The sequence below is a fragment of the Gigantopelta aegis genome, chromosome 1, assembly GCF_016097555.1.
Source record: "Gigantopelta aegis isolate Gae_Host chromosome 1, Gae_host_genome, whole genome shotgun sequence".
Lineage (NCBI taxonomy): Eukaryota > Metazoa > Mollusca > Gastropoda > Neomphalida > Peltospiridae > Gigantopelta > Gigantopelta aegis.
This window is the reverse complement of record NC_054699.1, coordinates 46,566,780-46,576,120: the sequence shown is the minus strand read 5'-3', so window position 1 is coordinate 46,576,120 and position 9,341 is coordinate 46,566,780.

The window sequence follows — 9,341 nt, the reverse complement described above, 5'->3', positions numbered from 1 at the left end:
CAATAGTATGGCACCTTCTTGCCCTGTTCGGCGCCATACTGCCCTGAGATTAAACAAACCTTTCTTCACTAATAAATTCTCGAATGTTCTTTATAAACAGTAAGTTATCGGTCCAAAAAGGACACACACAAAAAAGACAGAAAGATAGAAAAAAAAGCTTTAACAGCGAGATATGTCTGATGTAGTTTGATAACGGGTTCAGGTGTCTATAAAGCAGTGCACAATTTGATATCCGACACTGGAAACTACTTTCGGCTCTGTCTGGGTTTTCTTTCTTTTTTTCATAGAATTACATAGCTGATGACGCATTTCTGCAATTATCATGTTTTGTGAGCAGGACATATTGTTTTGGCCATGACTGTAACAGCATGACCTGTCGTGTAACGATCAATGTGCCCATGAGATCATTAACGGCATTGAGAGGTTATCGGTTTTGTTGCATATTGTGTTACCAAGCTGTAGACTGTGACGTTGGAGGACACAAATGGAAAGTAGTATTGTCTGACGATAAATATGTGTTATATATATATATATATATATATATATATATAGAGAGAGAGAGAGAGAGAGAGAGAGAGAGAGAGAGAGAGAGAGAGAGAGAGAGAGAGAGAGAGAGAGAGAGAGAGAGAGAGAGAGAGAGAGAGAGAGAGAGAGAGAGAGTTTTTTTCGATATCGTCAATATGATATATTAGAAATAATAATTGTATTATGCGAGCCTCTGGCGAGCTTAATACATTATTTTTATTCTTAATATATGATATTGACGAAACTGAAACACACGAGGGTAATAATCTCGTTATCATATAATCTCAAACTTAATACAATGTGTTTTTGTAAACTGTACACGCAACTTTAATTCCAGTCCGCCATTACTTGATATTCAAATGAGGTAAGAATATGTGGCGCGGATCTTGATTAGTTTACATCTAATTTGCAAAGTTATCAAGTTCCTAAAGCATGTCATCTGAAAAGATTGCAATGAAACTGTAAGATATTATATATACACATACACATACATATACACATACATATACATATAGATAGATATATATATATTCCTTCTCCCCATATCACGTAGTGTAAAGCCGAGACTAGAATCAATCTAGTGGCCTCTGTTAAAAAAATAATAGTAAAATAAATAAATGATGATGATGATGATGATGATGATTAAATTGGATTTTGAACTTTTGCGTTCTTTTGTAATAAAAACTGGATAGCAAAGAAGTATCTGATAAATAGCATGCTGCTGGATTTTACTTTCTGATTGAACATGAGATGTTGTTTTAAAGAAACTGCCCCGAGTTAACGACGGGAATCATATATACAGTTTGTTTAAAATATCAGTGACGGAACATTCAATGTGTTTTAGGCGTCCTAATGTTTATAGAGCGGGACGTAACCCAGTGGTAAAGCCCTCGCTTAATGCGCGGTTGGTTTGGGATCGATCCCCGTCGGTGTGTCCATTGGGCTATTACTCGTTCCAACCAGTGCACAACGACTGGTATATGAAAGTTCGTGGTATGTGCTATCCATTTGAGTTATGGTGCATATGAAAGATCCCTTACTACTAATGTAACAAATGTAGCGGGTTTCCTCTCTAGGACTATATGTTGAAATTACCAAATATTTGACATCCAATAGCCGATGAGGGGCGGGACGTAGCCCAGTGGTAAAGCGTTCGCTTGATGCGCGGTCGGTCTAGGATCGATCCCCGTCAGTGGACCCATTGGGCTACTTCTCGTTCCAGCCAGTGCTCCACAATTGGTGTAAAACAGGCCGTGGTATGTACTATCCTGTCTGTGGGATGGTGCATATAAAATATCCTTTGCTGCTAATCGAAAAGAATAGCCCATGAAGTGGCGACAGCGGGTTTCCTCTCTCAGTATCTGTGTGGTCCTTAACCATATGTCCGACGCCATATAACCGTAAATAAAATGTGTTGAGTGTGTCATTAAATAAAACATTTCCTTCTTCCAACAGCCGATGATTAATAAATCAATGCTCTAGTGGCGTCGTTAAACGAAACAAACGTTTTATTCCTAATGTTTGTTAGTAAACCAAAATGGATTTGATCTCCTAATATAAGTTCGTATGTACGAAACAGAAGCAAAAACTACGAAATGAAATGACTAAGTACAAACACAATGGCGACCAGATAGCCATTTACCTTCACTCACTGCAGAAACAAATGCATTTACAACCACCTTTAGTCATTAAAGCATCTTCGTAATGCTAGGGTCAGTCTGGCAACTGTCATGACGAAGTTGGCGGTTACTTTGTAATTTCCACAACTTTGTTGTTTTGTTGCATTTGTTTTGCTCCTAGCTTGGCTAGCCTGTCTGCTTCCTCATTTCCTGGGATTCCACAGTGAGCTGGAATCAATTGTAGGGACACTCGTATTTCCTTTGCAAGTTCTTGGATGCCTTCCATTAGATGAAGAATGTTTCCCCCTGACTGAACGAACATCTGACAGAAGGGCGACTTGTTGACATTCATCTTTGGAGTCCTTAATCATGGTAGCGGCCTGCATTAGAGTTTGGGCCTCTGCATTATAGTTGGGACTGTAGGTGCCGGTGAGGGATGTCCACTTTGGAGATGTTTCCTGAGGGGAACTTAACAAACACACCTGTACCTCCATTGGTCACATTTGTTGATGAGCCATCCGTGTATGCATGGATCCAGGATTCTTCTGGATACTGCTCATTGATCCTGGCCATAGTCAAAGATCATTTGACGATGTCACCTTGGGAATCTCCTGAGGTTACTTGTGGGACAGATATGCGGATCTGTAGATTAGCTAGTTCAAACTTCCTTGGCTGTGGGGGATCTGCTGGACTAAATGGAGGAGTCTCTGTTAGACGGTTGGCTTCGTGCTCTGTGATAAGTCTCCGACTTTGGTGGATGAAACTGCTGCGTTTGAGACGGTTCTTTTTCAGACCCTCCATCCTCTGTTTCAATGGATATTTGGGCAGGTACTTGAATTGTTCTGCCTGGACGATGATCTTGGTTTCTCTCCTCTCACTGAGTGGCTGTATTGTAACAGTTTTTTCCATGTCATTAACAGGTGTAGACTTCAAAGATTCTGCTATGGGGCCATTCAAATAATACGTAACGCTTAGGGGGAGGGGGGGGGGTGTAAGTCCAAGCGTTACGGGGCGTTACAAGGGGTGGGTGTCTAATTTTGACAAAAATAGCGTTACGTAATATTTGAACGGCCCCAATGATTCGCAAACTTGATTTTGAACCTTGTTTAGAGTTTGCTGGTTTGTCTTTGCTGTCGATGACCAGGCTGTTGAACCGTACTCGAGATGAGGTCTTATGATTCATTCATATACTCTCTTGAGGATCCTCTCATTTGCTCCCCAGCTGGTCCTTACTAGTTTCCACATAATGGCTAGCGTGTGTCTAGATTTTGTTTATGCTTTTTTGGATGTGTGGTTTCCAAGTTGTCAAGGTGACACCAAGGTATGTTGCTTCTTCTTTACTCTTCAGCGGAGTAATGCCATTTTAATAATTCCCGCTTTTTGATTCAGTGATAGAGTAAAAAGGTATGGTGGAAGACATGTCTTATTTGATAGCCGCACGCCATTGTTGTGACCATTCTAAAAGCTAGTCTGCCGCTATCTGCATTCTGTAGGTGGCAGTAGTAGCATATATTCTTCCTTGCACCACATCACCAAGTCATCAGCATAGAGAGCAGCTAGTATTCCTTTGGTGAGTTCTTGTATCAGATCGTTGATGAAGATGGGTGATATGAGTCCTCCCTGTGGGACATCATGTCGCAAAAGTACGTTTTGGCTTTGTTTTCTGTCAACTCTGATCCTTGCTCTACGGTTGTGAAGGTATGATTTGACGCATGAGAGCATGTTTCCAGTTATACCACATCTCTGTAACTTGACAATGAGACCATCAATGCAGATCTTGTCGAAAGCCTTTTGTAGATATATCCAGGTAACAAACACGTGTTTCTTCTCCTGAAATGCATTTGCAATTTCTTGAGAAAGATATGTTGCCTGATTTTCTGTACTGTGAAACTGTCTGTAGCCTGTTTGCTCGGGAGCCAAGATATTCTCAGTTTTAAGATACCATCAGAGGCGTTGGTTGATTATTCTTTGTAGTGTCTTGACAACAGAGCTGGTGAGGCTGATTGGACGGTAGCTGGTGGCATTCTTCTTGTGAGTTGTCCTTTCTTGTAGAAAAAAATCATTGTGGCTTCTCTCCAGGATTTGCGGAAGAACACAGTCTTCCCAGCTGCGATTAAAAACCTCCAATTTCTGCGCTGTCAAGATGAGTAAGCATCTCATTGGTGATCATGTCTGGACCTGGTGATTGCTGCACTGTCAGGATGAGTAAGCATCTCATTGGTCATCATGTCTGGACATGGTGATTTCTGCACTGTCAAGATGAGTAAGCACCTCATTGGTAATCATGTCTAGACCTGGTGATTTCTGCACTGTCAAGATGAGTAAGCACCTCATTGGTGATCATGTCTGGACCTGGTGAATGCTGCACTGCCAAGATGAGTAAGAATCTCATTGGTGATCATGCCTGGACCTGGTGATTTCTGCACTGTCAAGATGAGTAAGCATCTCATTGGTGATCATGTCTGGACCTGGTGATTTATTGTTCTTAAGTTTCTTTCGTATCTGTACACAATTAATAAGTAAAGGCTGAGGCGTTATCCTTTTACCACCTTTTACCGTACACTTTGATGTATGGAATACAACCAGGTTCATGCTTTAGTCCTACACCTAATTCGATCATTCAGCCAATGCTATTTAAATCCTGTGTGATTGGTAAACCATCCAGATAAGTAAAACAAACCCTACTTTTTCCTTGACTTGGCTTTCTGTCGCTGGCACAACCTGTCAATTCAGGTGCAGCTATCTAACCTTTTGGCGTGTAAATTAGATAGCATCTGCGATATTAACTTTCAGTTAGCTAACATTGATCACAATTCTGAGTTTAACAGCAGTGTGATATCATCAATTACCCATGGTAAAAGAAAGAAAGACATGCGCGGTCGGTGTGGGATCGATCCCCGTCGTTGGGCCTATTGGGCTAGTTTTCGTTCCAGCCAGTGCACCACGACTGGAATATTAAAGGTCGTGGTATGTACAATCCTGTCTGTGGGATGGTGCATATAAAAGATCCCTTGCTGCTAATCGAAAAGAGTAGCCCATGAAGTGGCAACAGCGGGTTTCCTCTCTCATTATCTGTGTGGTCCTTAACCATATGTCTGACGCAATATAACCGTAAAAAGTAAAAACATGTGTTGAGTGCGTCGTTAAATAAAACTTCTTCTTTTTTTGTAGTCTCTCACATTTAAAGGCATTTATGACTCGTCTAAAGGTGGTGATATCTCTGGAAGCTACCTTTGCAGTGGAAATGCTAATGAGGTCCTACTTCTTTGTGAATGGACCCATCCTTTGATGACGAAAACAACTGCTGATACTGCTTCCTGGACTTCTTTTCATTCTTGGTCAGTAACTATGATGGAATTTTTATTTGTTACTTTTTAAATGACCTAGGAAAGTACTGCTAGGCTCAGTGTGAATAACATTGTTTTATAACTCGTACTTCCAGGTCTCCAGAAGTCTGAGTATGTTTATTGTAACCTCAGTAATCTAGTTCACAGGGATCCACTCAACATGGTTGTTGCTAGGCATCTTAAAGTGGCCCATCTTTCAAGCTTCATGTTTGTCAGGATTCATCTTTGGGAAATTCGTCTTGAGAGAAAATGTCGGGGCTAGGTACTTGATATAGTTGATAGTTGATAGGCAAAACACCATGAGATCATAGTTCTTATGGCATTGAGGTACACAACCCAGTTCCCTACATGAAAAGTACACAGAAGGCCAAATATAACATCCTCTAGCAGGTGAATGTAGGACATACAGTATGTGGATAGCTCTCTATCCACATTGTCACCTACGAGTGGACTTTACAAAACAGTATTGAATTTCTGTTAAAATCGCCAACCAAGCTAAGAATGACTATCAAGTCACTGCTGTCCTTCACCCACACTGTGCATCCCCCTTATTAGTTTCTTAGACGTACTTATGTACCCTGACAGCATGATTGCAATGTTTACAATCATGGACCCCACTGAAAGACACCTTAAAAATGTTTAAAATGTGTTCAATTATGAGTTTGATTCATAACAACCATAATTTTTCAACAAGTAGTTTCACCATGATTAGTTCTGATTGTTGAATAATTCAAACACTATGGTTAACTTTGTGACTGGTGTATTGGGAAGGGCAACATCTTCTGAGCTTGGCATCTGGTTGATGTTAAACCTGGTCCACCTCGGGATTCGCCGACCCTGTGGATAAGTTTGCTCTGCAAGGATCCACATCACGTTCTTCGTATAAGCAACTTTAGCAGATTCCTTGGTTTTCTGGATATGGTTCTTTCTGGTGGGATGAAACCATGGGTTCACACGTGCACCGGCTACATAGGTGTCCAACACATGGCGATCAATGTTGACAGATATCATTTGCTTTAGTTATCAAGTCAGGGTTTAGGCCAGGCTTTATGGACCACATCGTCCTAGAGCTGAACTTCAACGCATTGATACACTAAGGTCCGCTACACACCAACGTTGAATCTGGGTCTGGTTAGTCTGGTGCTGTCAAATTATGTTAGATCATGTTTCATGTCGTCTTCTGCCAGATCTAGTTGCGAAGTGTTTTGTCACATTCGATTCAGAGCGGGTTTTTTTTTTTTTTTAAATGGTACCATACTCATCAGCCTCAGCCCCGGCCCCGGCCCCAGCCCCGGCCCCAGCCCCGGCCCCAGCCCCAGCTCAGGTGTGTTTTTGGCATACACCATACCAAAGCGTGTGCAGTATCCGAGTGTTTATACACAATCTGTTGGAAGTTGTGTTATCGACATGTGATAGTAAATATCATGTCCTGATTAAATGATTGGACATAAGTGGTGATCCTGTCTGTTTGCACCTTGGTGTGAGGATGCCCCAAAGAAATCACTTTGGTTTATTTGGTATGTAGAAAGTAGCACTGTTATTCATATAAAACGTCTTCTTAATTTATGTATGTATGTATATATATATGTATGTATGTATATGTATGTATGTATGTATGTATGTATGTTGTTTGTGTTTGTATGTATATTTGTTTTTATGTATGTATGTATGTATGCATGTATGTATGTATGTTTGTATGTTTGTTTGTACGACTGACCTTGTCCATTACTAAATTAGCCAATTGCTAATTGTTTATACTAAGTGGCTACAACATTTGGTCTGGCTTAAAAGGTCTTACATTTTAATAATTTTCAAAGAAATATTCTACATAACTGAAAATATGGCCAAACTAAAATTCGTTCCAGTTCAATGTCAGTGTGTGTGTGCGTATGTGCGCACATGCAAATATGTACGCATATATGAAAACTCTTATAAATAAAATAACATGAAAAACATATTTAATAAGTTTAGTGTATTTCACATAATCAACTATATTCTTTTTTATATGGCATGTCAATGTTTTATGCAAATTCTCCAATTACAGTTTATTTCGAGTTGCGTCCTGACCTTTTGTGTCCTCAAAATGACATTTAATAATTCAAGTAACATTTAGATTCACCAGATTCCTGACCAAACATCAATTTCTGTGTCCGTGTACAATAACAAATTAAATATAAGAGTCATGCCAAGGTTCGCGGTATCCTCACAATTGTCGTCATGGTTTCGAGTCCTTCACCGGATTAGCATAGCTAGAAGGAAGACAAGAGTATTCAGCAAGTAATGACACCTATGTAATACGACCTTTTAATCAATGTGGGGCCCCAAGGCAAATCCTGCCTCTCTTAATGAAACGTAGGAATAATGTATGGAGATATCATTTGAAATATTCAATATATATTTTTAGCACCCTCATGTTGAGCAAATATTCAACATCTATTGTGTCACTATTTGTCACACTGCACCGTTTGACATCCGGGTGAGAAACAGTTACGCAACTGATACGTTTTTGAAGAGCCCAATGCAGAGGCGGATCGGGACATGTGACATGAGGTGGAATGCCCCCCCCCCCCCCCCCCCCAAAAAAAAAAAAAAGAAGAAGAAAAAAAAAAGGATTTTCTTTTTCCGCCACTGCAATGGGTTCACCGACGGGGATCGATCCTAAACAGACGGCGCATTAGGCGAGCGCTTTACCCACTGAGCTACGTCTCGCATTATGTCCATACTGAAGAGTCCGTAAACAACTGTGGACATGATGGTTTCTAGCATCCTTTAAGGTTGTACTATACCAAATGAAATCCCATAGGCGACAATGTTAACGTCTGTGTTTAAAAACACTGTATGCAATGACCCATAAACATCAGTACTGTAACTATAACCCCTACATCAAAGTATTAACTGAAGAAAATAGTACCTTTCATGGGTCATCTTTGATATAACCGGATGTTTTTACAACGCCCCTAGTTTCGCACAAAATTTGAGGTGCATAAATGTTTTGCCCCGATGAAACTCTTTAAAAAAAAAAAAAAAAAAAAAAAAAAAAAAAAAAAAAAAAAAAAAAAGTCACATTTATCACCAGTGGCAGGGACTGTGGTATTAAGTTAACTGCTCTATCAAAACATAGGTGCACCTCCAACTTAGGCCCAGGGGCGAGACGTAACCCAGTGGTAAAGCGCTCGCTCGATGCGTGGTTGGTTTGGGATCGATCTCATTGGGCTATTTCTCGCTTCAGCCAGTGCACCACGACTGGTACATCAAAGGCCGTGGTATGTGCTATCCTGTCTATGGGGTGGTGCATATAAAAGATCCCTAGCTGCTAATCGAAAAAGAGTAGCCCAAGAAGTTGCGACAGCTGGATTCCTCCCTCAATATCTGTGTGGTCCTTAACCACGTCTGACGTCAAATAACCGTAAATTAAATGTCTCGAGTGCGTCGTTAAATAAAACATTTCTTTCTTTCTTCAGAAAGCTTCATTAAGTGGTATCACATTTTTTCATTATTTTAATATTCCCATATACAGGGTAGTACATACCACGGCCTTTGATATACCAGTTGTGATGCACTGGCTGGAACGAGAAATAACACAATGGGCCCACCGACGGGGATCGATCCCATGCCGACCGCCAATCGAGCGAGTGCGCTTCACCACTGGGCTACTTCCCGCCCCCTTTCTGAACAAGGCCCCAAGGTTTTACATTAAAATGTGTCGTTCGATTTGTTTAACGACGCCACTAGAGCACATTGATTTATTGATCACTGTCAAACATGTGGTACTTTTGACATACATTTGTCCCAGATAAGTGATGTGGGACAAGTAATTTTCCTACTAACTTGCCCGAGTGGAGACATTCAA